At 35.1% G+C, this 26,227-nt stretch overlaps 1 long non-coding RNA gene across 1 annotated transcript in view; it reads left to right on the top strand.

Annotated features, from left to right (window-relative positions):
* Positions 1 to 21,659: 21,659 nt before the first annotated feature.
* The window catches only part of LOC138164082 (uncharacterized), a 75,881-nt gene continuing 71,313 nt past the window's right edge, over positions 21,660 to 26,227 (top strand). The window contains exon 1 of the long non-coding RNA XR_011168988.1: positions 21,660 to 21,840. This is a non-coding gene — a long non-coding RNA (uncharacterized lncRNA). The remainder of the gene's footprint in view (positions 21,841 to 26,227) is intronic.

Consider the following 26,227-nt stretch of genomic DNA (forward strand, 5'->3'; position numbering starts at 1 on the left):
CAATTGCGGAATGACTGAACAAGTTTTGGTATATGAATGTAATGGAATACTTTTGTGCTATAAGAAATGATGAGCAGGTAGATTTCAGAAAAAAACCTGGAAAAACTTAGATGAACTGATGGAGAGGTCAGCGGAACCAGGAGAGCATTATACATACTAACAGCAACATTGTGTGATGATCATCTTTGATAAACTTGGCTCTTCTCAACAATACTATTATCTAAGACAATATCAAAAGGTTTAGTAAATGCTATTCACATTCAGAGAAAGAACTATAAAGTCTGAATGCATATTGAAGCATACTATTTTCACCTTTGGTTTTGCTTTTTCTTTCTCTTGGTTTTTCCCTTTTGTTCTGAGTCTTCTTTCACATCATGACTAATGTGGAAATATTTACTACAATTGTACATTTTTAACCTACATCTGATTGCATGCTATCTTGGGAAGGGAGAAGAGAGTACAGAAGGGGGAAGAAAAAAGTTTGGAACTCAAAATCTTATAAAAGTAAATGCTGTAAACTTTCTTTACATGCAATTGAAAAAAAATACTATAAAAATGACTCTATGATAGATTGAAATGGTGGAACTCAATTTTGACCACAAAGGAGTTAACAAGCTAAAATGACTTGAGGACTCAAGCATTTATTAGTTGTTAGGTATTATACTTGGTGTTGGATATTCAATGGTAAAAAAATAATAAAGCAATATTCCTGACTTCAGGGAGTTTGCATCCTACTAGAAGAATATAACTTGCATATAAATACATATATGTACATAGACATATACACAGATAGACAGACAGACAGACAGACAGACAGACAGATAGATAGATAGATAGATAGATATGGAGTGTAAGTAGTTAGAGGGTGTGGAGATAATCTGAAAACTACTCTTGATAAGAATAAATTCTTTATGTTTTCCAGGAATACACAGGCATATATGTGTATGTATATATATATATATATATACAGAGAGAGAAGGAGTCTATAAAATTTGACTTATTTTTTTTCTGTTACCGCAGGACTCTGTGTCTCAGTTTCCTTATCTGTAATAAGAGATGAACTCAAATCCCTCTAAATTCCTTTAAAATATAATGTTTCCAATCCCATTATAGACTGCAATTTAAAGACTGAGGAAGAACTAATGCCTGAGAGGCTTAGCATAGAGCTCATGAACTATGAACAGAATAAAGCTGGGAACTTTGGAACTATGACTACCAGGCCACAAAGAGGGAGTAAATTCCAGACATGGGATACCTCCTGCTCCTGGCAAGAAATACATTTTCATATATAGGCAGCACTTTGTAATCTTTGACTGGAATGCAAATTGCATGAAGGAGAATAATGTGGAATTAGACTGGACTTGTACATGGCAGCCAGATTGTAAAATGAACAGATTTCTTGAATGAACATTGACTCGGTAATCATTATGTGTAATGTTCTTTGTGTTAGACATTTTGTGAGATAAATTGGGCATGGTCATGATTTTCAATGAGCTTTCAATTGATCTGAATTCTGTTTTTAGATTGTAAACTCCTTCAAGACAGGGGCTATTTTTTTTTGGCCTCTTTTTTGTATCCCCAGCACTTAACACAAGGCTTGATATATGGTAGGTACTTTTTTTTTTTTGCTTTTTGGAGGGCAATTGGGGTTAAGGGACTTGCCCAAGGTCACATGGCTAGTTTTTGTGTTAAGTGTCTGAGGCCAGATTTGAACTTAGGCACTCCTGACTCCACGGCCAGTTCTCTATTTACTGCACCACCAAGTCTCCCCGGTAGGTACTTTTAAATGCTTATTCCTTGATTGAAAATTTTGACTACTAAAATTCTAAGATAAATTTTCTTAACTTGGAATCCATAGACACCTTGAAGCTTTATGAAAAGATTTCAGAGAAGGGAAAAATAAATCTTTATTTCAATATAATTGGTTTTTTTTGTAATCCTGCTTTACTATATTCATGTTACAACATCATTCTGAGAAAGGGTCTATAGGTTTTCCAAATTGCCTTTGGAGGGGTCTTTGAAACAAACAAACAAAAATTAAGAACACTTGATCTATATCTTTATCTTTTCTTAAAACTTCATTTTTTTCTGGGATTTCTGCAGCCTTTTCTGTTTCCTCCTAAAGTAAATATAAATATGTTATTAAAGATCTGGGCAGATAAAAGGGCATATTTCTTTTATTTTCTTTTATGGGGAATATAACATCTCCCTAAGTGCATATGGCTAAAAAGAAAAAAAAGTGACCAGAGGATGATATTGATTACTTTTGTTTTTTACCTTTGGTACTTTTTGTTTGTGTATTTGATGTGTTTGTGTGTGCATGTGTATGCATGTGTGTGTGTTTGCACATGTGAGTTCCTTATAAACAAATATTCTAGAGTTGAGTAAGTAAATTAGGATTTGGAAGGCAACAGACAGTTTGTATTGGAAAGCTAATCCATAAAAAATAAACACAATCTGGTCATTGACTACCCTTCCTGGTCTTACTGCTCATAGAAAATTAGGAGGTGCTATATGATTTACACTGCTTTGAAAAAAACACAATTGCCACAGTTTTAATGCAGCTCTTAACCTTTAAAGGACAACTTGTAAACTACAAGGCACATGCAAAACTCAACACTTTAAAGGTAATTGAACCACATAGATGAAGCACTCTTTGGAATAACTTGACAGGGAAGTGATTAAATCCAGAATTATTTAATACTTCATACATATTACACACTCTGATCTGCCCTGTAAAGATACATACATACTTGTATTCATTACATACACTTCTAAATCGATTTTAATACATACATGCATACATGTAGTATACACATACACATATATACATATGCATGTCCATACACAGACTAAAAACTTTTTTTTCTAACTGAAGCTCCCCATCCCCCTCACCACCAGCTGTAGGCTTGAATTAATGGTGTGTCCATAATGCCAGGGCTTGATGATGTCTATATTGGAAAACTGCAACATTCACTTCCCTAATCTATTTGCCTCTAGCACCACTCCCCTCCAATCTGTCTTGCAGCCTAATGCCAAAATCATTTGTCATGCTATTGTAATAACTATTTCATCTCACTCACCAAGAATACTTCAATAGTTCTGTATCACTGCTTCCTAGGTAATCTCCCTTCTCTTCTTGGACTTTGCAGCAAACATCACATGTTAGCCCAGTCTACTTTGTGACCCCTCTTCTGTCCATTTCTTTTCTATTATCCAAACCACATTCCTTATCTCCTAGTTTTCCTATTCCTATAATTCATTCAAGTATTCCCTCTCAAAAACCTATATGCTTTTCCTAGTCAATCAGTCAATTAACAAACATTGATAAAATACCTACTATATGTCAGGCATTGTGCTAGGTACTGAGGGTACAAAGACAAAAACAAATGTCTCTTGTTCTCAGGAAACTTGCATTATGTGAGAGGAAACCATGCACATGCAAATGTATGTGGAATAAATTCAAAAGAAATGAAAGTAGATAAGGAAAAAAATAGTAGTTAAAGGATTTGGAAAGGCTTCATTAAGTCAATTCTTGAAGGTAAGTCTAAGAAGCTGATGTGAAGAACATTCCAGTAATACAAAATAACTAATACAAAGGTGGTAGTAGTAGTAGTAACAGTAGTCATCATTGTACTTGTTTGTCCTTCCATTCTCAAAGAGGATCAATGGCATCAGAAGGGTGATGTCTTGACTTGCAAGTGAATTGAATTTAATTAAGGCAAGGCTGTACAAAGTTGTCAACCTCAATCTCTCCTCCAGAGTCATCTGAATCCAGGAGCAAGATAGGTCAGGATGACTGGAAGTGGCCACAGGTGTAGTGGGAGAACCTGACCTTTTAGGTCTTTCCCAGGTCTCAGTGTGTCTGAGTAAATACCCAAGGGAAAAACAACAAGATGAACAGATTGACTTGATCTCAGATTACAGAAAAAAGAAAATACATACATACATATATATATATATATATATATATATATATATAAAATGAGACTAGAAAAGTAAGTTGATCATTACATCTAAGTGTATCAGTTCTTCACTTTTCTCATGCTCCTCCTCTCCAATTAATGAAATCTTCTCTAACTCAAAGTATGATACATATTCTAGTACCAGAAACCATCTATTAGAATTTAAAATCCCGGGATGTTTATATGAAAAAAAAAAACTTATATGAATTGATTCAAAGAGAAGTGAGTAGAACCGGGAAAATACTGCAGAATAGTAGCAATATTATAACCATGATCAACTGTGAAAGACTTAGTTACACTGATGAATATTGTCACCTAAGAAAGTTCCAAAGGACTGATGATGAAAGGATGCATGTGACTACTGAACTCTGAGTTCAAATTGACGTGTATTTTTTCACTTTTAAAAATTTTTCTTCTTTTTTTTACATTATGGCTAGAAATGTTTTATGTGATTTCACAGGTTTAATTAACATCATATTGCTTCCCTTCTCAGTGGGTAGTAGAGAGCTTATAGGAAGGAGGAGAATACGGAACTCAAAATTTTAAAAATGAATGTCAAAAATAAATTAATAATAGTTTTTTTAAAGAAAGTAAATAATTCAATTGGTAAAAGAAAATTTTAAAAATAATTTATCCAATTATTTATATTGCCATGTTTTGTCAATGTATTGGTTAATTTTAGTGAACTGCTTTTTGTTTCCTTTCTTTTTTATTCTTGATTATAAGAATGACATTAAATTGAGTCATTCAGAAATGATGATGAAGTGAAAACAAAAGATTAAAAAAAAATCATGTTGTCCTTGTATTCTCATCTACTCAGAAGAAGCCTCTTCCATTCCAAAGTACTCCCTCATCGGAGATGAAATTGGGACATAACTGAATTGTTTAATCCAGACAATTGCATAAGGACGCACTCAAACTAATCTCTGTAGATAGAATTGAATCTAGCATTTTAAATTTTATCTGGGTCTAGAAACAACAACAAAAAGTTTGGACCTGATCCCTCACAGAAACCAGGGAGCAAACCTGGCTTCTCTGAGAACTAAAGCAGAAAGTTGGGTGTGGAGGATATAGGATAATATCATTTACTGATTTAATTAGAAATGTCGTTTAAAATTCCTTATTAACTTGCTAGAGTAATACAGTTGTTTCATCCATAGGAAGACATTACAAAACAGCTGACCAGATTTGAAGAGAAAGTAGCTTACAAACTTTGGGGCAAAGCCACAAGGCACATTTCAAAGACTCTTTGCAGCACTTGGTCTCCTTCAGCAGCTAAAAACAACAAAACTTGGGTAACAAAAATAATTTGCTAAAATAGGAACCTATTAGGATGGCAGACAATTGTGAGTTTCAGTTTGACTCTACCACAGGCTTCCTACTCCCCCTTCTTTACCCAATTAGCCTAATGACGGCGTCTCTCCACCTATCACTCCCCCTTTAATAGTTTATAGTCACTAAAATCATCAACGAAGGTGGTTTTTCATATTTGTTCCAGTCCCCAAAATCTAGCAGCAACCTACAAAATTATGATAATTGAAAATCCTCCTTACTACCTTCAGGGTAGTCAAATCCTTGCTGCAAGTTTCCGATCAATTTCTGTTTATACCAGGAATTACTCCTCTTTAAGCAGATTCAGGATTGAAGTGGTATATAATTATAAACAAAGTACCCAACAGCATCAACTATCATCATATGTTATTTCAGATCCATACTCAACTTATCCCCCACTTAGTACCAAATCTACTGTTCCATTTAGGAACATGTACCCCTCAAAAACTACCAACAAATCCCCCAACAATATAGAATACGAGCCAAAGAAAATTCCCTGTTATATAAATCCAATAACAGATATGAAAATAGCTGAGTGGTTGGGATGAAATTCTCCTTAAGAAAAAATGAGGAATCAAATATAATCATTATCCTCCTTGGGAAGGAGGACCCTATATATTTTATTTTGGGAGTCGAAAGAAATAGAATATATGAAATGTCAGAAAATATATTGAAGTTTTTCTTCAGAAGTGTGAAAGTTCTAAATAGTTTTTTCCTTCAAAATCAAGTATCTTTGTGCTAATGGGTTTGACTGAATGACAGTTTTCAGTTCAATGAAAAGGAAAGACATTACCTTTGAAAGCAGGCCCAGTGATAGTGAGGATGTGTGCACATACCAGGTATCTAGATGAAAATGGAAGGAAGAAAAAATAAAATACTGTGTATATGAATATTTCTAAAGATGACAGTTTCTGTACTGATCTAGAGTAATGACATATTTCATTTTTATGGGGAGATTTAAGTTAATTTCATGCTATCACAATAAAACCTACAGTTGAACAGATTGAAATTTACTGGTACTAGTGAGAAACATATATTGTTTATATGGATAATACATATTAATCTGCCCAATTAATTTCTTTTGATCAATTTTCCTTCATTTCCATTGTTTTAGAATTGAATCGTTAAGTCAATAACAACACATGTGTTTATAATATTAAGATCACATTCATTATTTTATTTTACCTTGCAATAGCACCTAGATCTAAAAAAGACAAGTACTTTCTTTTGGTTGAAAGAATTCCAAGTCAAAGTCTAGAGACCTGGGATTGAGTCCAATGTACAATACTGAAAAGGTATATGATTATGGTATAACCCATAACTTAATTCATTTATATAACACTGTCCTCCCTAGTGGGATTTAATTATTCAATGCCCTATGAGGAGGAGCAGAGTTGGAAAGAGCTTAGAAGAAGAGATATTTTGCTCTTTTGTCTTTGAGAGAGACAAGACACATAGTTCAAGATTCTTTTTTAGGAGAGCTCTCTGAAGAGAGAAAGACTCTTATAAGAAGCTGAAATATAGAGGAGACCTTGATCATGTACCTGTCCCCAACTTACTGCACTGGAAATTTAGGACAATTTCCCTTTGGGAGACATTTCACTTTTCCTCCATTGAGCTGAGATATTGCATCCCCATTGAAAGAATTCCTTTACTCTGTTTATTGCCTGCTACAGTTTATCCTGTATTGCTTCTATGATTTCTGCTTGGATAAATGGGCTTATTTACTATTATGTGTGGTCTATGAGTAACTTCCTTTTGGTTAATCGGGAATCACACCTTGGTATATAGCCTAAGGTACTTCTTCTCCACTAAAAGATAGGAATTAGGGTGAATATTAAATTTAAAAATTATTTCTCCTAGACTAACAATACTTACAGAGTCAAATAATTATAATGTTAGACCACTACTGCTTTCTAATGTGAACAGAGTGGTCAATTTCATGGTACCCATCTCCTGCCTTCCCCTCTTGGCAGAAATCTAAATTGTCCTTAGAGAGGAGTGAATAGAAGAGACTCTAGAGATATCATTCCTTCCTCCCTTTGAGCCACTAGACAGACCCTTGTGGACACACACAACTTACATGAGCAGTCCACATACAACACATACCTTACTACACTGAGTAAGTCACATAATCTTTCTATTTCTCAGTTTTTTCACCTGCCAAATGAAGATAATAAAAATATCTAAAGGCATCCTGGCAGAGTAGATAAGAATCAGATTCATAGTCAAAAATACTTGGATTAGAAATATTGGATATGTGACCTCGGAAAGGAGAAGTGAGCAGAAAAATGATTTTTATGCTTCAGGCAACTATAATTAGCAGAACAGTAGTCAATATGCATTATAGAGAGTTTACTCAACAGGAACTCTGTACATCAAAGAACTTATATGTTATATGCATGTGTATACATATGTATTTCTATATTTTATATATGTAGAGGTCTGTATGCATGTATATTTAAATATGTATATATGTATATGTTTGTATATACATATATACATAATTATCTCACAGTGTGGTTGTAAGATAAGCTTCAATTCTTCAATTATTAAAGTATTATATAAACTATTGCCACCTACATTTTATAGATATGGAAACTGAGGCATAGTAAAATTATCATTAAAAACATGTAACCAGTAATTGACCAGTTGGGGACCAGAACATATCTCTCCTGAACTTTTCTGGTGTATGAAATGTGATCAAAATGAAGGGAGAATGGTTTTGAGCAGACGTAAGGCAGAACTTACTGTCAGAAACTATGACTCAGTCATTGAACAGATTGCCTAGAGAAGCTATTGCTCCTTTTTTCATTTTTTATTTTTGGTTTGTCTGCTAATGAAGGTAACCAAATCCAACCAGAAGCCCTCTCTGCATGGAGCCGTTTCAGCACAGACGGAAACTTTTATTGTACCACAATTGACACAATCTGAAAGTGTCATCTTGTGCCATGTTGAACAGGGTGACCATGCTAATTCAGGCTGAAATAGGCCCAGAGAGACAGATGGCCAACTGCACCAAACTGAAAAATTTCATGGAATTTAGCTCAATTCAGCAAACAGACTGAATACCAGAGAAGGCAATGGGAAAGACTTTGGGAAAAGGAAAAAAAAAAATGTTCGAATTAAATAAGTTTTCTCCCCTTATGGAGAATCTTATTTTTGATTCACTCTAAATCTTATGAGGTAATGTTTTTTTTTAGAATAAAGTGATTTGTCTTAATACACATTCAGAATATTTCAGGATACAGAATGCCCAATAAAAAGAAACACAACTCACAACAAGACAGGGAAGAAAGTCAGCTTTTTTTGAGATACAAAATGAAGGACAGTAAGAGAGAAAGATAGAAACAGGTATGCAGGACTTTGTGGGTGTAGTTAAGGACCCTTCTGGGCCCCACATGGAATGGGGCATTCTCTTCCAAACCAGTAAACTCTTGCAAGTTTTTATAAGCTTCTTATCTGGGTCAAACGAGACCAGGCATTGAGGAAAGAGAGCAAGGAACCCTGACTTGGGCACTGAAACTGATTCATTCTGGGTTGAGGGAAGACTACTTAGGAATTTGAGGGGAAAGGGAGTTTTGGGCAGTTACTGCTAATCTTACTATGATAAGGTCATTGATTTTTCCTCTTAACAGGTTTTATGTTTCCCCAGGATTTCATGTTTAATGTAACTTTGTGTATTCTTACATGCTTAGAGACAAGATGAGCACTTGATCCCTTACCAAGATGACATCTTTTAGTGCTCTGTAACAGCAAGCACCCTAGCATACCCAGGGTGGCTACCAACACAGGTTCTTATATCTGCTTATCCACAGGAAAGCAACTCAAAATGGGTTAACAATTTTACGTAAGTCAATCAAACATATATCATTTTACATAGTTCAGGGGAAAAAGTCAGCACCCTGAACTTCAGAGAATACAAACAGAAGTTACAATCAGACAAAGAAACAGATCAGCAGACAGGGCTTCCCACTGTCTGACCATTACATCCATACCTACTCAGCTACCAGAGAGGGAAGCACCAACATCTGAGTTTCAAAGTCAGGGGGGCACAGTGGCTGTCCAGTCTCATGTGGCCACATCACACAACTCTTTCCAAAGTGAGCCCCACAGCAAAACCTCACATCACAGACCATCACAAGCCTCATGTCTCACTGCCCAATCACAAAGTAACAAGGTGTGGGTGTTCCTGAAGAACAAGCCTCCCACCACAGGCCCCAGGTGACCACATTCAGCCCATTAGGGGGCAGAGCTTATTCTCAAATCAAGGAAGGTTCTCAGAGTCACCTAAGCCTATCAAAGGGCCTAGGAGCAGGGAAGATCTTCAGATTCCCATTCTCATAACATACTCTGATTCCTAAAAGATTTAACTCTTGATTCTTACATAGATTAAGTTCAGCACCTTGCTTCAAATATGTAGGCTATCTTGGATTAGACATGCTTGCACACTGATATTTGCTGTATTTGATACACAAACAAAAAGTAAATGTGATCACATAAGAAACTTAATGTGGATCTTGAAATTATTAAGGACATACCCTTATTAAAAATAAAACAAAACACCTTAACTAGTCACTGACATGCCTGCTATCTATCAAATATATCTTTTTTTCTTTTCAGTTAACTCCTTGAAAAAGTTGTCTCCAACTCATGCTTCCACTTCTTTTCTCAACTGGTCTAAGCTCTGCAAACTTGTTTCACATTTCATCATTCAACTCAATTTGCTCTCACCAAAGTTATCAATTATTGCAATTCCCATATCTAATCGCTTTTTTACAGTCCTAATACCTTTCTAGGCAACTCTCTAGCCTTTGATATATTTTAGGACACTCTATGTTTTCATGACACTGCTTTCTCCTGGTTCTCCTTCTATCTGTTTATTTTGTCTCAAATTCTTTTTATGGATTTTCATCTATGCCAAGCATCTGCTGTGGGCCTTTCACAAGACTCTGTCTTAGGCCCTATTCTCCATTCTCACTATACTATTTTATTTGGTGAACTTAGCTATTCTTATGGATCCAATTACCATTTCTGTGTAGAAGGGGAAAGCTCAAGGAATACTCATTTCTATTGCATCTACTATGGGAAGTCACTGTGATAATCTCCTTTTTGTTTAATAGTATCTCATTTGACTGGTTGTAGATGTTTCAAAGAAATATATATCCCTGATTGATTATGTTTTTTAAAACTAGATATTATGTAGACATTGCAAATTCAATATGTCCAAAATAGAACTCATCTTTCTTTTTTTTAACATTCATTTTTTTTTTATTTTGAGTTCCAAAATCTCTGTCCTTTCTGGTCCTCCCCCACCCAATGAGAAGGCAAACTACTTAATATTCATTATAGATATGAAGTCATGCAAAATACATGTTCATATTAGCTGGGCTCCAAAAAACAAAGCAAGAAAATTTAAAAAGTAATATTATATATGCATATGTAGATATATACTAATGCAGTAATAATAAGAAGTAAAACAGGAAAATGAGGGTGGGGATTACAGAAGGTTACTCTGATAATAACATAATGACATAAGCATTTTTCAAATATAGAGGACACTGAGCTAAATTTATTAAAAAAAAAAACAATGATCTGTCCGCAATTGATAAATGATAGAAGGGACAGTTTTCAGAAGAATAAATAAAAACTATGATCATAAAAGCAGGTGATCAAAAGTCACCTGCAAAAATGCCCTCAGTCACTACTGATTAGAGAAATTAGAGAAAAACAACTATGAGATTCGACTTTATACCTATTAAATTGTCTAATATGACAGAAAAGGAAAATGACTGATTCTGGAGGGGATATAAAAAAGTGCCCAAAGTCACACAGCTAAATAGTGTCTGAGGTCAGATTTGAACTCAGGTCTTTCTAATTCCAGACCCAGCACTCTATCCGTTGTGCCACGTAGTTGCTAGATTGTTTAAATCTGTCTCTGTTTGAAAGGTGTTTTGCAGTTGTGTTCATAAAGTCCCAGGGTTTGTCATGGCAAAGAGACTTCTAAGTATTTTATATTGTCTGTGGTTATTTCAAGTGGAATTTCTCTATTACAGTGGTTAAATGTTGTAATTTCTTTCTCCACAACATCTTTCATATGTACCCCATTCTCTCTGATCACATAATTATATCACCACTCTACTTCAGGGCCTCATCTTTCCTCCTGGAAATTATTGAAATAGATTTTGCATTGTTCTTCTTGCCTCAAGTCTCTCCACCCTTCGATCCATCTTGAACACAGGTGCTGAAGTGATTTTTTCTAAAGTGTAGGTCACATCTCACCTATACTCAATAAACTTCAATGACTCCCTAATATATCTGGGAAAGGGATTGGAATAGGGGATAGACTTGATATTTCATTGGTACAAGGGCCTTCTAAATTAAGAAACTCCCTCTACCCATGGATATCAGAATTTTTCTTCAACTTACAATTTTTAGAGTGTTGCCTAAACCAATGAGAAGTTAATTGATTTGCCTAATTTCACAAAGCAAATATCTTTCAGGTCGGGACTTGAACTCAGGTCTTACTGGCTTTAGAGACCAATTTTCTATCCACTATGCCACACAAACTCTCTGTTCCCTCTACCATTGAATACAAACTCCTCTGTCATTTAAAGCTCTTCCTATCTGTCATTTGCTTCCTCATGTTCCATGTTCTACTTGCTATTGTTAAACATATGGCATTCCATCTCCTGCCTCCAGACTGTGGTGCATGACTAGAATACTCTTCATCTCCATTTTCAGTTAATGGAATATCTGTATTCCATCAAGACTCCATTCAAAAGCCTTGGGAGGTATTTCCTGGTACCCACCTCCCACCCTCCAACCTCAGTTCTAGTACACATGTATCTTAGATATATCTAATTCTCTACATTTTGTTTCTTCTTTAGAATGTATGTTCCTTAAGGGCAGGAGTTTTTTTTTTTACATTTTTTCTTGGTATCCCTAGTGTATAATACAATGTCTGATAAATACTAAATGCTTTTAAAAGCCTGCTAATTAATTGAATTCTAGCATAGTTAGACATGAGATTTAAATAAACAATGAAATATTGTCTAGGTTTCAATTCTTTGTAAGAATTTATTATTTCAGTGTTAGAAGGGAATTGAAATATTTAATATAACTCTTGTGTTTTACAAATACACATTTTCTAGTGAAGCTCCAACAGTTTAGAAAAGCAGATGTGTTACTTAGCCTATTCCTGATTTTTACAGAAGAGGCAAGAGAGGACCAAAGAGAGGAAGCTTACATTGCAATAGAAAGTTACTTGGTTTGGGTTTTCTTTTCCTATATAGCCACATCAACTAAGCAGAGTTTTATACTTCCTGTAGACTTAAACTGAAGTGAATTCTCTGAGGTCACACAGCTAGTATATAGCAGATCCTGAGAAATCAGAATTGTTTCACTCTAAAAAACTATGTTCTTTCTATCAAAGAAAGTCTTATTGATATAGTTTAGCACAAGAGAAGCATCCATGAAAACATAAGCTAATAATGGATTTCTGCATAGGTTATCAACCCAATATTTTTATTTTTTACCAGAAAGCAAATCATACAAACATAGATACAAATACCACCATTTAAGTCTGACTATATATATCATGTGTGATAAAACTCCAAAACCTAGAAAAAAAAAGACTGAGCTTGTAAAAAAAAAAAAAAAGAAAACTTTAATTGGTAAAAGGGCATTCGGAAAATACATCAGTCTCTTTCCATTTTCAAAAACCATTCTTGCTAAAATTTCCTGATGGCTAATGGGATCTGCACACTAATTCACTGCACACAGGAGTAGAATGAAATGGAAATGATGACTCCTGGTAGTAATTTGTAACTCAATATGAAATCTCTTGACAGGATACGAGTTCTTGTATACCGTAAACACAGTTAAAAGCTGCATTGTGTTTGCATCTAGAGGGACTAGAAGGGATGTGTCTGTAGACTAGAATCATAGGAAAAGATCTAAAAGGAAGGACCATTGTTGATAATTGAAAGACACCAAAATCAGAACAGATGTGCTAATGATCTGAGGGTCTCCAGACTTGTGTGCTTCTATATTTGGATAATGGTGGCCAAATTACTTCAAAAATATGAATAATTGGACCTTAAGTACAAATTAACATAAATAATTTTTTTCTGTTTTGGGGATCCTTATAATTAATTAACATTTCTTTCTCCTTTCTGTTCCAGCTCTTTGTGGTTTTCTTCAGGATTAAAGGTAAATAATGATTAAAATCTAGAGGAGAGATACTTTCCTCATAAAATTTCAAACCTTCTATTAGAAAGGTTGGTAGTTTATAACAACAATTATAATTATTCATTTTCATTATTTTAACATACAAGATAAGTAAATTAGATATAAAATATAAAGGCTAATTTCTCAGATTATGACAGGTACCTGATAAGGCATGGATAGGCTGTCCGATTAATTTATTCATTAGCATGTATATATTGGAATGGTGCTGCAGATGAGCCAAACTCAGTGTTTAGCAGGAAGAGATCTAGCTAGATCACATTTGGGAAATGAAGCTCTTTCACCTGGTGAAATTTCACCTGGGATTGAAATGGGGATCCTAAGTAAAAGGGAGGAAGCAACATGTGCCAGGATAGTCAAACTACCACCCCCATCATCATTTTGACCACCGTTAGACTGTGATGGAGATAGACCAGCACCATGAGCTCAAGATCCATGGGCGTAATAGTGCCCTTCCAAACTATCAAACCTGCTTCCAGCTCAACCACTATAGACAACACTGAAAGGAGAAATCATTCTGAATCCCACTTCCCTCATCACCACAATCAACAAATGCTGTTCAAATGCCAGAGAGATAGAGGAGAACACAAGGTCAAGGAGTGGCAGTACTCCTCCCTCCCCCCCACCAACTCAATCACAAGCCCTGCTTCCAGCCCAGTTCTCTCAACAGTTATCCAGGAAAGCAGCTCTTCCAGAAAAGGAACCAGTCATTCCCACCAACTGCCAATCAGTTATGGTACATGAAAAGCAAGCCAGCCTTGTTGAAGAAGCAAGGCTTCCTGAGGGAGAGATAGAAGGTGGCATGTGCCAAGGAAGTCAAATCAGCATCAGAACTTGAACATCTTATCTCTTCAGAACCTAATGGAGACAGTCAGGAGCTTTGAACCTAAGAACACTGTGAATGTCAATGCTTCTAGACGAGTGTCTACTTTCATCATCCTGGGAAGCAATGTCCAAGGAAATGCAACCTGGTATCCTATAGCTGATAATAACTATAGCTACTAAAGACAGAAAGTTCTTGACATCAAAGTCTTTGGCATTATCAAATTGTTTAATAGCAAAACCTGATATGGTTTCATTACTGAATGGATCTTTAATGAAAAAGGCATTAACAACTATGTTGCTAGTATACCCAAATGATCATGGAACTTTTCTATGTGACTTGTAATGGAAATCTTCCAAATATGCTGTCTCTCCCCAACAAGAACTGAATTCCTTGAGAGCAGACTTTCTTACTTTTTTCTTTATATCCCCAGATCTTAGTATGGTTTATTTTTTTGCTCAATAATTAGCCCTTAATTGATGTTTTGCTGATTCATTCATTCACTGATCCCAAGTTACTTGTGACTCTATTAACTTGGGCAGGTCTTCTATAAAGGATTTATGGGAAAAAAAAATAAAGAGCATGGGATGGGAAAGTGTAGAAGGATATCAATAGAGTGAATAGCAACACTATACATGATTTTTGCCCTCGCAAAATACCAAAGTTTAATGGCATAGATGGTTTATAACATAGACAAAAAGCTTAAAGAATTATTGTAGTAAAAATTACCTTTACAATTTTGTATACCCCTCTTTACACTTGATTTCATCTTCTTTCCCCCAGCTTCCTGCAGTCATGTTGATGGCACCAACCTATAGCTGACAAGACAACCTGTCTGACTCAATTTTTCTCCACTACCTTTTTATTTACCCTTAGTGAACCCTTGCACATGCTTCATATTCAGTTTTTTTTTAAATTTTATTTCACGTCAAACACTCAAACATTGTATGTTCTGTTCAAACATCCTCACCTGCTTTCTTTTTTCTTCTAATTCTTATATAATTGATACCCTCACCCTTAAAATTAAAAAAAGCAAAACAAAAAACAAAAACTCTCTCTTTTTCTTCTTCTCCCTCCTGTAATTCCATTAGTTAAGTCAATAAACAAACAAACAAAACAAAACAAATACCTATTTGACTGATAGACCTAAGAGAATGACAGGACCATATCTATATCAAGACAAGAAAAGTTTTGTATTTTGAATTGCAATAAGACATAGCAAAGGGACAGTGATGTAAACTCCTAAAAACTCTGAAAACAACCTATTTTACTCTTCAGTATCTCCAGGATTTTCTCAGCTTACTTTCTCATCCTCCTCTAATTATACTTTCTTTTCCTACCACATCTTGGCAGTTGGTATGGATGACTGGTATCTTCTCCAGAAAAGTTGCTCCCTGAATGAATGTTGAAAGAGATGAGCTGGAAGCAGGACTGGTGGGAGAAGTGGGAGGTGTTGCCCTTCCATGGCCTCCTGTGCTCATTTGTCTATTAGTGGCATTTGGTCAGCATTTAAATTAATATTGTGCACATTTAAATATTCAATTTTAGTGCTTTATTAGTTTCTTCTATATTTATTGAAAATGTATAAAATTTTAGATATGTTGTGGTTTCAAAGGGAGTCTTTTTGTTTGTTTTTTTTGGTTAGGCAGGTGAGGAACCTATCGTTTCTAATATTGTTTCTATAGGAAAATGCTAAGGCAAGCCTGGGGGCAGAGGTTGGGGAAAAGGAGGGTAAGACTCAGTTTTCACACCATGGGAGTGTTGTGATTTTGTGGTATGTCTTACTGGCACCCTCTCAAAGAATTCAGTCAGATCACCTCTAATCTAAGTACATGCATTTATTGAAATTGATTACTGTGGTGAAACAGGTTAAGTTCCAAAAAGAACCAGCAATTTAGTAAGACAACACAGACAAATTTATAATATAATGATGCTGGTTACATAAGAGAAATTATGAATATTAAAAAAGACAGGAGGTATTTGTTGAAGATTTAGATTATGGGGAGGAGACCCTTCTATGGTTCTGTAGTCAAACATCCTGGTCCTGCTGCCCTACGATTGGCTACTTATTATGGTCCTGTCTGGTCAAGATGGAGAGTTAGGTATTGTGGTTCTGTCTTGGGCTAAATGGATGATGTGATTGAAATTGAGTCCAATAACACACCTGTTCAAATATGTGAATTGAATCTGGGGGCAGTGGCTAGCTAGAGGCAGTGGCTGTATTGAGTCTGCAGTCATGTGCTGTGGTTAAAGTCAGATTGTGTGGTTGAATCAAGACATGCCTGCTGTTCAGTGGGGCCCATAAGGAAGTTAAAATATTAGGACTTTGAGGCTGGCAGTTTTATTAGGATTCCATCAATAGCTTTACTCAAGTGAATATCCTTCTCCTCATATGGCTAAGAAATTCTTCATGTGTTAAATGCTGAATAATATGTGGGTATCTTATTTTATTCCAACATTGAACCTGAGCTACCAGGGGAATCAGCCCAGAACAATTTGTGTATAGTTTTATATTTATTTGCCTGTATATGTGTTATCACCCACACTCCTACCAGTAGAATGTAGGTTTCTTGAGATCAGAGTTTACTTTTTTATTATTCTTTGTAACTCTAGTACCTGACAACCTTGAATGAAGTAATTCTCTGATAAATGATTTTTGAAAGAAGTGAACTGAAGTTCTTTGTTAAATGCTTTTAATGAGCAGAGGTTTCTGCAAGGCAAAGTTTGGTTGAAGATAAGGAGAAAGAAGGAGACCAACACAGTATGTTATTTAAAAATCATCATCATAACAAGTTATATCTACATACCTAAACAGCTCCTCAGTCAGGAAAACTCCCATTGGCTAGAGATATAGAATCCTTGACCTTCTTGAATTCTGTGTAGCCAAGTTAGAATTATAATTTCTCTCTCCATTTATTCTTTCGGTGTGCAAATAAAGACGTATGCAACTCAAAATAATTTAGATGCACCTTATCCTTATCAGATATATTTTGTTCTTACACACTATTGAAAAGAACAAATCAACAGAAAACTCTGTATTTAATCATTTGTTCTTTTTACTACAAAAATATGTGATTTATATGGGGGGAAAGTAGATACTCCATGATTTGAGTAGATTCTTGACCAGGTAAAAGTTTACCAGTTCCATTTTGTTCACTCATATCATATCTACTCCTATTCTCCTATAAAGGTCCATGCCACTCTAATGGAATTCAAATGCACTAAATACCATTCTCCTCTTCCATTTCTATCTGTCATGTTTGTTTCCTTCTTTGCTTCTCTATGCTCTCCTACAGAACAATTTAAAATCTCCAACTGGGGTAGAAGCTACACCTCCTTATGCAGAGTTTGCAATAGATTAATTACCTATCTCTCCCAGATTAAGGAGAAAAGACTGATGCCTCTTAGAGAGTCTACAAGTCCCCAAAACCCTGTATAGTCTCTAGACATTTCCCTTTTTGGATCTAGAAAAATCAGTTCCTTTCAAAGGTACTGTTACACTACAAAATGTAATTATGCATATAGGTAATATGTAAAGAAAATTAATGATATCTGCCTTATTCAAGAGAGTCAGAGGACCTAGGCTCATGGCCCACTTATGATGCTTACTACCTATGTGACTATCTATAAATGACAGCCACTTAAGCTTCAGTTCTCTCATCTATAAAGTGAGGAGGTTGGAGTGGATAGTGCCTGAAATCTATTATATTCTTTTATAAGATCATGTATTTAGAACTATGATCCCTTTAACTAGAAACATTTTATTTTTGTCTTGCAACTTCGCCATGGGAAAAATTATCAAATTACATACAGATTGGGACAGGCAGAGACTATCTCCACCACTTAGCACATTATCTGGCACCTAATAAGTTAATAAATACTGCTGAATTGAATTGAGCTGAACTGGGAACCAGGAGGGCAGAGGTTGGGGGTGGGGAGTGGGCAGTATATAACTAGATGACCAAAGCAGGCCAAATATTTCAAATGCAAACATCCCTCTGGATTTCATTATTATTATTAGTAGTAGTATTAGTATTATTACATTCCAGATACTGTTGTTAAAGGGAAAAATAAATCTTTTTAAGTCTAAATATATGGAAACAAGTTATCATAGTACATTATCTTCTGAGCTAAGAAATATAACTATCTAAGAAGTTTTCTGTGGGTTTGGCATGTTTGCTTCAGCAAAAACAAGATCCTCATGTCATTTCGGTTCCATGCTGTTTATAAATGTTTCTGGATTTCCTTATAAGCTGCTGATGTGGTATAGAGGTCTGGGTACTTAGACTGGCTTTTGATTTCTCTATCCAGATTCATGGCTTTTAAATCCCCAAGACTGCCTTTGAATGTTGTAGATTTACTGTCTTGATCTTTATCTTGCATGGTGAGACAGGGCAAAATGGCATCTGACCTTTTTTGAAAAGGAAGAGTATTTGTGTTCTCCTTTAGGCCACAAGCTCCCTGGGCCCTTACAAAAGGTGAGGAAAAACAGGTCAGTCGTATTAGTCTTTATGACCTGTGCAAGAACACATTTCTTGCTCATCACAATGTTACAGTAAATCTCTCAGAGTTTTTTTATTAAAAAATCAGGGAAGGAAAAAAAAAACACTTTCACTTGGCATTCTGATAGAGAAAATTCTAAATAAGAGCAAGTAGGTTTTCAATATCATAGAGGAAATCAGACATAGGAATATCACTCCAAATGGAAACGCTTTCATGAAGAAGAAGAAGGAGGAGGAGATGTAGGAAGAGGAGAAGGAGGAAAAGGAGGCAAGAATGAACACTTAGAATAATATTACCTTCAAGCATTTTTAGCCATCAAAGTCCATGATCCTTAAGAATGAAGCATACATAAGAATATACTTTTTATCAGCTAAAGAAAAATAAAGTTTTTTTTAAAGATTTGCCATATTGGGTAGACTCTTAAGAAGACAAAGCATTTGTGAGGTTCGTATTGATCTCAGCTAAATTGAATCTGAGAATCCAGAATATACTTACTAATATTTAGGAAATCTGTGAACCCTATTCCAACAACAAAGCAAAGCAAATGTTTCAGTGATCATTCTAGAATGAAATAGCATAGCAATCATATTTCCTTCTCGGGTAAATAACCCCCATAACCCTAAAATGTCTATCAAAGTCTTAAAAGGTCAGTAGTAAACGACTTGAGCACACCACCTGCCAATTAGGTTTCCATATAATATAATTTATCTGGATATAGGTTATCACAGCTGGGGAAACAATAAACCTATGATCTTGTCACCAGTGTATCATTTTGTGCCTTCTCAGCTGTTTAGGAAAGGACAAAATAAAGAAAAATAAAGGTTGCCAAGATAGAGTGTGAATGGTTCAAGCAAATAAAATCTTTATTTTGTTTTCTCAGGCAATCTACAGTTTTCTCAAGTGAAGATTAGTTTACTGTACTTCTCAGTTATCCCTTTAAACTACTAAAGTGTCAAATCAGAAGAAAAATTCACTATATGTGAACTATTTTGTAAACCTTGAAGTTCTATATAAATTTGCTAGTCATCATCATCGTCATAAAAATTTTTAGATTATGTTCTGTTGGGAAATATGCAAAATCTAAGCCAGTGTTATGATGTTTCCCCAAAGGCATCAGACTTACTGGAAAAAATTTTAATGACTCATTGTCTTTTCATTTTTAATATATTCCAAATGATGATGCGATTACATCCAAATGTAGCTACATTAGTAACAGGTAGACGTAGTCTTGATAAGGAGTTAGTACAATTGATAATAATTATGAATCAATAAGAGAATGTCAACAGTTATAAGCAGAATATATAGCATTTGAATTGCCTGTTCTATGTGTTTTAAGTCATTGAAGGAAAAAAAAGGAAGGAAATAAGTACCATGTAGTACATAGTAGACTATGTGTCAGACGTTGTAAGACACCTTTACAAATACTATAATGTTTTATCCTTACAACATCCCTGGGACATAGGTTCAATCATTATCCCCATTTTATAGATGAAAAAAATGGTTGGAAATATAATTTAAGTGACTTGCCCAGATTCACAAAGGTACTAATTATTTGGGACTGTATTTAAACTCATCTTCCTGACTCGACTGTATAACTTTGTTACCAAAGTCTCTGAAGAATTTCAAATAAGTAGAGTTGGAGCAGGTTGGAGGGATCTGAAGGACAATAGAAAAACATATGGTAGACATGAGGTTTGACAAAGAAGAATTGTTCAAGATATGGAACATAAAATACGATAAGTAGCTATATGACCAGAAATAAAAATGGGTTGATCTTGTGGGAAGTGAGAGAGATAACTGACAGTTCATGTACTGTACTACAATGTTTAATAAATATTTTCTCCTTTCTTCCCTTTCCTAATTTTAATTTAATCTTCTTGTCCTTACAGAATTAATGTGAATTTTAATCAAACTTCCCAGTTCAAGTTCAAGGAAGCCATAAGAAAGTTCCCAATATAATCCATGCAGAATCAAAGGGAATAAAAGGAAGAAAATAAAGCTAAAAGCCAGAAAGGGTGAAAGAAAATAGATATGTTTCAATCATAGATCATTAGCAACAGCATATATCTTTAAAAGTGCAGATCCATAGAAATGATAATCAATAGGAAACCAGTGTCAGATCAAAAATAGGTTTAATCCCCTAAGGTTATTAATGTGAATATGTTTTCATTGCAATCATTGCTAACAAAAATTGAATACCTGCAGTTTGCAAGTCAGTGTCCTAGAAGCACATAAAGCAAAAGGGTCCCTGTATTCAAGGATCCTGTAGTCTAGAATATGAGACACAACATTTAAATTAAGATGCTATTTAGCTATTTTGTGTAATAATTATTATATATCAACGTGTATTTGTTCTTGTTGGTTAGATATTCAGTCATGTTTGACTCATCATGATCCTATATACGGTTTTCTTGGCAAAGATACTGTAGCAATATGTCATTTCCTTCTGCAGTAGATTAAAGAAAACAGAGGTTAAGAGATTTGCTCAGGGTCATAATCTAGATTTGAACTCAGGTCTTCCTGATTCCAGGTCTAGCACTCTATACACTGAGCCACCTCACTGCTATGTGTGTATGCATGTATTTGTGCATACATATATATGTGGGTACACGTATGATATACATAATACACAGGTATATGATTGTTTATGTGGGTATGTCTGTATTAATTGTGTATTGTCCAAGTCACTGAATCCAACATTTTCTTCCCATGCCCATTTACCCAGTTCTGGTCTCCCAATTGAGAGTTAGAGAAACTGCTCTCTTTCTTGATAAGCTTCTGCTGTGTTAAGAGGAAAATGAATATGACAGAGGTTGTAATTTAGCTTTCAAAGTGCTCTGATAAACTTTGAATCATTTTTCTGTGAAATTCGAAACATGTGTGGCAATCCACTGGTTGGACAACTCCTACAAATCTCCCATCCAATATCCTTGAGTACAACCCTCGGTGATTTAGAGAAATTAAAAGGTAAGATTTCTGCTTACTGTGTTGATAAGGCATGAGGCTGGTTTAACATGTCTTTATTTGGTCTGGCACACAAATTTACTGAAAGCCCTAAGAGAAACTTTTGAAGAAATTTATAATATAATAAGCATAAATAAATTCAAATAAGCAAAAGATATATCAGGGTTTTTATCTCAGATATGAACCTAAATGGAAAGTTACTCTGTTGAATACATGAAATTCTTTCTGTATATATCTATGCACATGTATATGACTTTCATGTATACATAGATATGAATTTGTGCATGGGTCTATATTTGGACATGGTGGTACACTGGCCTTATTTATGTAATGGCAAAGGAATCGGATAGAAAATTAAACCTTTCATTAAATTATTCATCATTCAAAATAAAATATAGATCTTCTGTATTCAACTCTTTTTGTTATAAATTCACTTAAACTACATCAGGAGTGTAGATAGAACCATAAACACAGATTTTTTATGTGTTACATTCTGGGTCTAATTTTCTGGCCAATTGGCCCCTGGCCCATGTATTCACGATCTGTTCTCTCTGACCAGCCAAAGCAAGGGGGGGGGGGGGGGTGGGGGGGTGGGGGCGGGGACTCAATTCTGGGCTTAGGATCAAGAGAGAGACAGAGAATAAAATGATGAAGAATACTAAGACAAAGGTGACAAAATAAAACAAATGAACAAAAAAAATGCAACGAGATAGTTAAAATTCTTGTAGCACATTTACAACATTCTAATCATAAAACATTTATTGCTGGAGAGGAATCTAGCAATTGTTTAAGAGTACTTCAGTTGTTTATAAGCAAGTGAACCAAGAGCCAGGGTAGCTAAGTGACTTAACTCAGTTACACAAGTAGTTCACAGCTAAGCAAAGATGACAATTTCTCAGGTCCCCTATCTTGAGTATCTTGGTGGCATGGTAAATAAAGCACTGAACCTAGACTCAGGAAGACTTTAGTTCAAATTTAACCTAATATTTTCTAGCTGCATGGCCCAGGGAAAGTTACTTAATTTCTATTTGCTTTAGTTATCTCAGCTGTGAAATGGGTTTAATAATATCTACCTTCTAGGGTTGTTGTGAGAATAAAAGGAGATCTTTTCAAAGTGCTTAGCACGGTGTCTAGCACATGGTAGGTCCTTAAAGAAAAGTCTTACCAAGGAAAGTATTTCTACCAATGCAAATTGACGAAGCTTTCCCAACTTATAACCTTAATGAATTATCTGGAGCACTGAGAACTAAAAAGTGACTTTTGGGGCCGGGGGCACAAAGGCAGATTTTGTCAGATGCAGAACTTGGATCCAAATCTTCTTCAAATCCCAGCTCTTTATTCATTCTGGTCTGTTGTTTCTGTATTAGTTAATTTGTTAACATCCAAACATATGCACATAAACATATGTTAAATGTGTAGTTGTTAATCAAAGTATCAATATTCATGGGCTCCATTTATAATTGTTATTGTTTAAGTAGTGTGTGTGTGTGTGTGTGTGTGTGGAGGGGAGTGTTGCTTAGGTCTAGTAAATGATACAAATTCTGATCCTGTGAGAAGTTTTAAAATATGTCCTTGCTCCTATATCTCTAGAGTGGCAGGGTCTCCTCCAATGTAGGGGATGCTTAAATGATACCTACTATTATGGGCTTAGTCTAACTTATTTAACCAGCTTTTAGACCAACTCATAAAAATAGGGAATGAAATGTACTACAACAGCCAGTTGTTTTTCATCATCAGAAATCATCTTTCCCCCTTGTATCTTTGTTCTTCCTCCCCCACATGATTCAAATATAGGAAGATTCACATTCTATTCATCCTTGACCAACATTTTTATAATCTTTATTGCATTCCTTCAAGTGCTTTTACTAAACTTCCCCTCAAAATTGGCACACCTAAATCTTTCTTAGATTGTATATTCTTCACTTTTTTTAGGTGACAATATTCTGGGCTTGAGTTTCTTAGAACCTAGCTTGTAGGCACAGTCTATGTATGTGAAAGATGTAGGAGACCTCAAAAGTTGATTATGTCAATATTATTTAAAATCAGACTCTGAATCTGACAGATAATTCACTTTGAAAAAAGAGACTCAAAATTCATTTCTCACTTTTTGCTTTTAGCTGGATCATGGCCTCTGTGCTCACATATTTCTAGACAAAAGGTCAAGACAAAAAAATAAATATATTCTTCACAGTTTAGGAATGGGTAAACCTAAGGCACAGGACAGCTAAGTAAGTTCCTAAAACGATCAAAATGAATCCATGACTTTGCTCATGTTGTTGGTGCCATCTAGAAGTCCTTTCTGCTTTTTTTTCACTTATCTCAAATCTAAGTCCACTTCGAGGATTAGTTCAATGAACATGAATTTCATGAATTAACACCCCCAAATTCCAACCCATAAAGTCTACATATGACTTTATTATATAATCTTTGCCATATTCTATTTATTTTTGCAATTTTAGATTACATACTTCTTGAGGGTAGGAACATTTTTCCCTCTCAGATTTCTTAATTATAATAATATCTAACATGTAAATAAAACTTATTATGTACCAGGACCCATCCTAAATATTTCAAAATCATCTTATTTGATGCTCACAACAATCCTAGAAGATAGATTCAATTATTATCTTCCCTTTACGGATCAGGAGGCAAACAGAAGTTAAGTGACTTGCCCAGGGTCACATAGCTAATAAATGTGACAGGCAGATTTTTTCTCAAGTCTTCCTGATTTTAAATCCAATGCATTTATCTATTATCCCACCTATTTGTGGGTTAATTGATGTTAAATCCTTTAAAAATAATAATCCTTTAAAAATAATTCAGAGGGTTTAATGTCATGAAAGCACTAACATGTCAGATCTGTGTTCCTCCCAGAGTTCTCAAACTTCCTTGGCTTTGAATAGGTTTTAGTCTAGGATTTGTCTTCTTCCTGTTAAGAAATTTCAAAAGAATTGGCAACAGAACAATGGTTCCTTTTTCTCTCCTACTGCTATGAGTATCTGCAGTTAATTGTGATTTCCAGACTCTATCCACTGCTCTACTTAGATGACCCAGTATTTAGTACAATGCTGAATACAAAGTGGTTGTGAAGAAGGTGTTAAATAATACTTATAGATTTAATTTAAATGACAGATATTTTCTACCATAATGTATATGTCAGAAGCCACAGATTTTCCCCTCTGTAGCACGTGACAATGCTATAGGATTTCTTGTCTCCCCAACTCATTCTACTGCCATGAAAGTCAAGGAATCATCTTTAGCTCATGTGACTAACCCTACCCAATTGTCAGAAGAATTCATGACAGCAAGGCAAAATTTGGGTGTTGTAAGCCTCTAGACCTAAGTGATATGCTGAAGCAAATGGAAATCAAACTTTTGGGGAGAGAAATCCTCCTTAGAAGATGCAAAAAGGGCAGGATCATCCTGAACACTGGGGAAACAGACAAGCAAATAGATATACAGGAAACTTCTGTGAGACCAGAGATCATTAGGTGCCATGCTGCAAGGCATAAACATATGTATGTATGTACATATACACATATATAATGTGTCTATGTTTGTATACATGCACATATGTGCATGTGTGTATTGGTCCTAAGGAACTTCCTTAAGCAGCTTTTGCAGTCTGCTTCCAGGAGCATCCTAGAGTACAACTATCTGTCTACTGGGGTTCATTCATTAAAGCCTAAACCCCTAAACCCTAAAATGGGTTTTCCTTCCTTAGAGGTCCTCAATCAAATCCTGGAGACCCACTTGCCAGATACAATATGATGAGAATTACATTGCATGGATGTGTTTGGACTAGCCAGTTACTCCTTTCCCATTCGAAATTATGTGAGAGCCAAGAATGAGTCTCCAAATTCCAGTCCCATATTTCTTTCACCAGCAGATACTGCTATATTAAGGAGATTCTCAATTTAAGAAACACTGAGGTCTAAGCCTCAGGGTAATCGCTCCCCTTTTTTTTTTCTTTTCTTTTCTATTCTTTTTTTTTTTTTTAAGGTGGAACTGCTCTCTTGTTTATTGTGCTAATCAGTTTGGACTTTATGTTGATTTTTTCCTCCTTATGTTTAAACTTCCCATGTCTTTTCACTTTGTCCTTTATCTTTAGTATATGCAAAGATTCCTTATTTGGTAGCATTTAAAATTTTAATATATGTTTGCCCCCTAGTCCAGATCTTTAATCAAGAAACTAAATTAAAGCAGACTTAACATTGACCTCTTTGACTCTCATATTCTTGTTTGCATGGTTTTTCTTGATTTTCAGAATTTCTGAAAGATGTTTTAGTCCATGGGACAGGTTCACACAAAAAGCATTCTTACTCTATGACTTTAGTAATCTGTCATGAGCCATACTTTTTACACGGTTTTTCTATCATGCTTTCATTTT

The sequence above is a fragment of the Petaurus breviceps genome, unplaced genomic scaffold (genome assembly GCF_028583685.1).
Source record: "Petaurus breviceps papuanus isolate PSGF00001 unplaced genomic scaffold, PetGlider_PUasm1.0 189, whole genome shotgun sequence".
Lineage (NCBI taxonomy): Eukaryota > Metazoa > Chordata > Mammalia > Diprotodontia > Petauridae > Petaurus > Petaurus breviceps.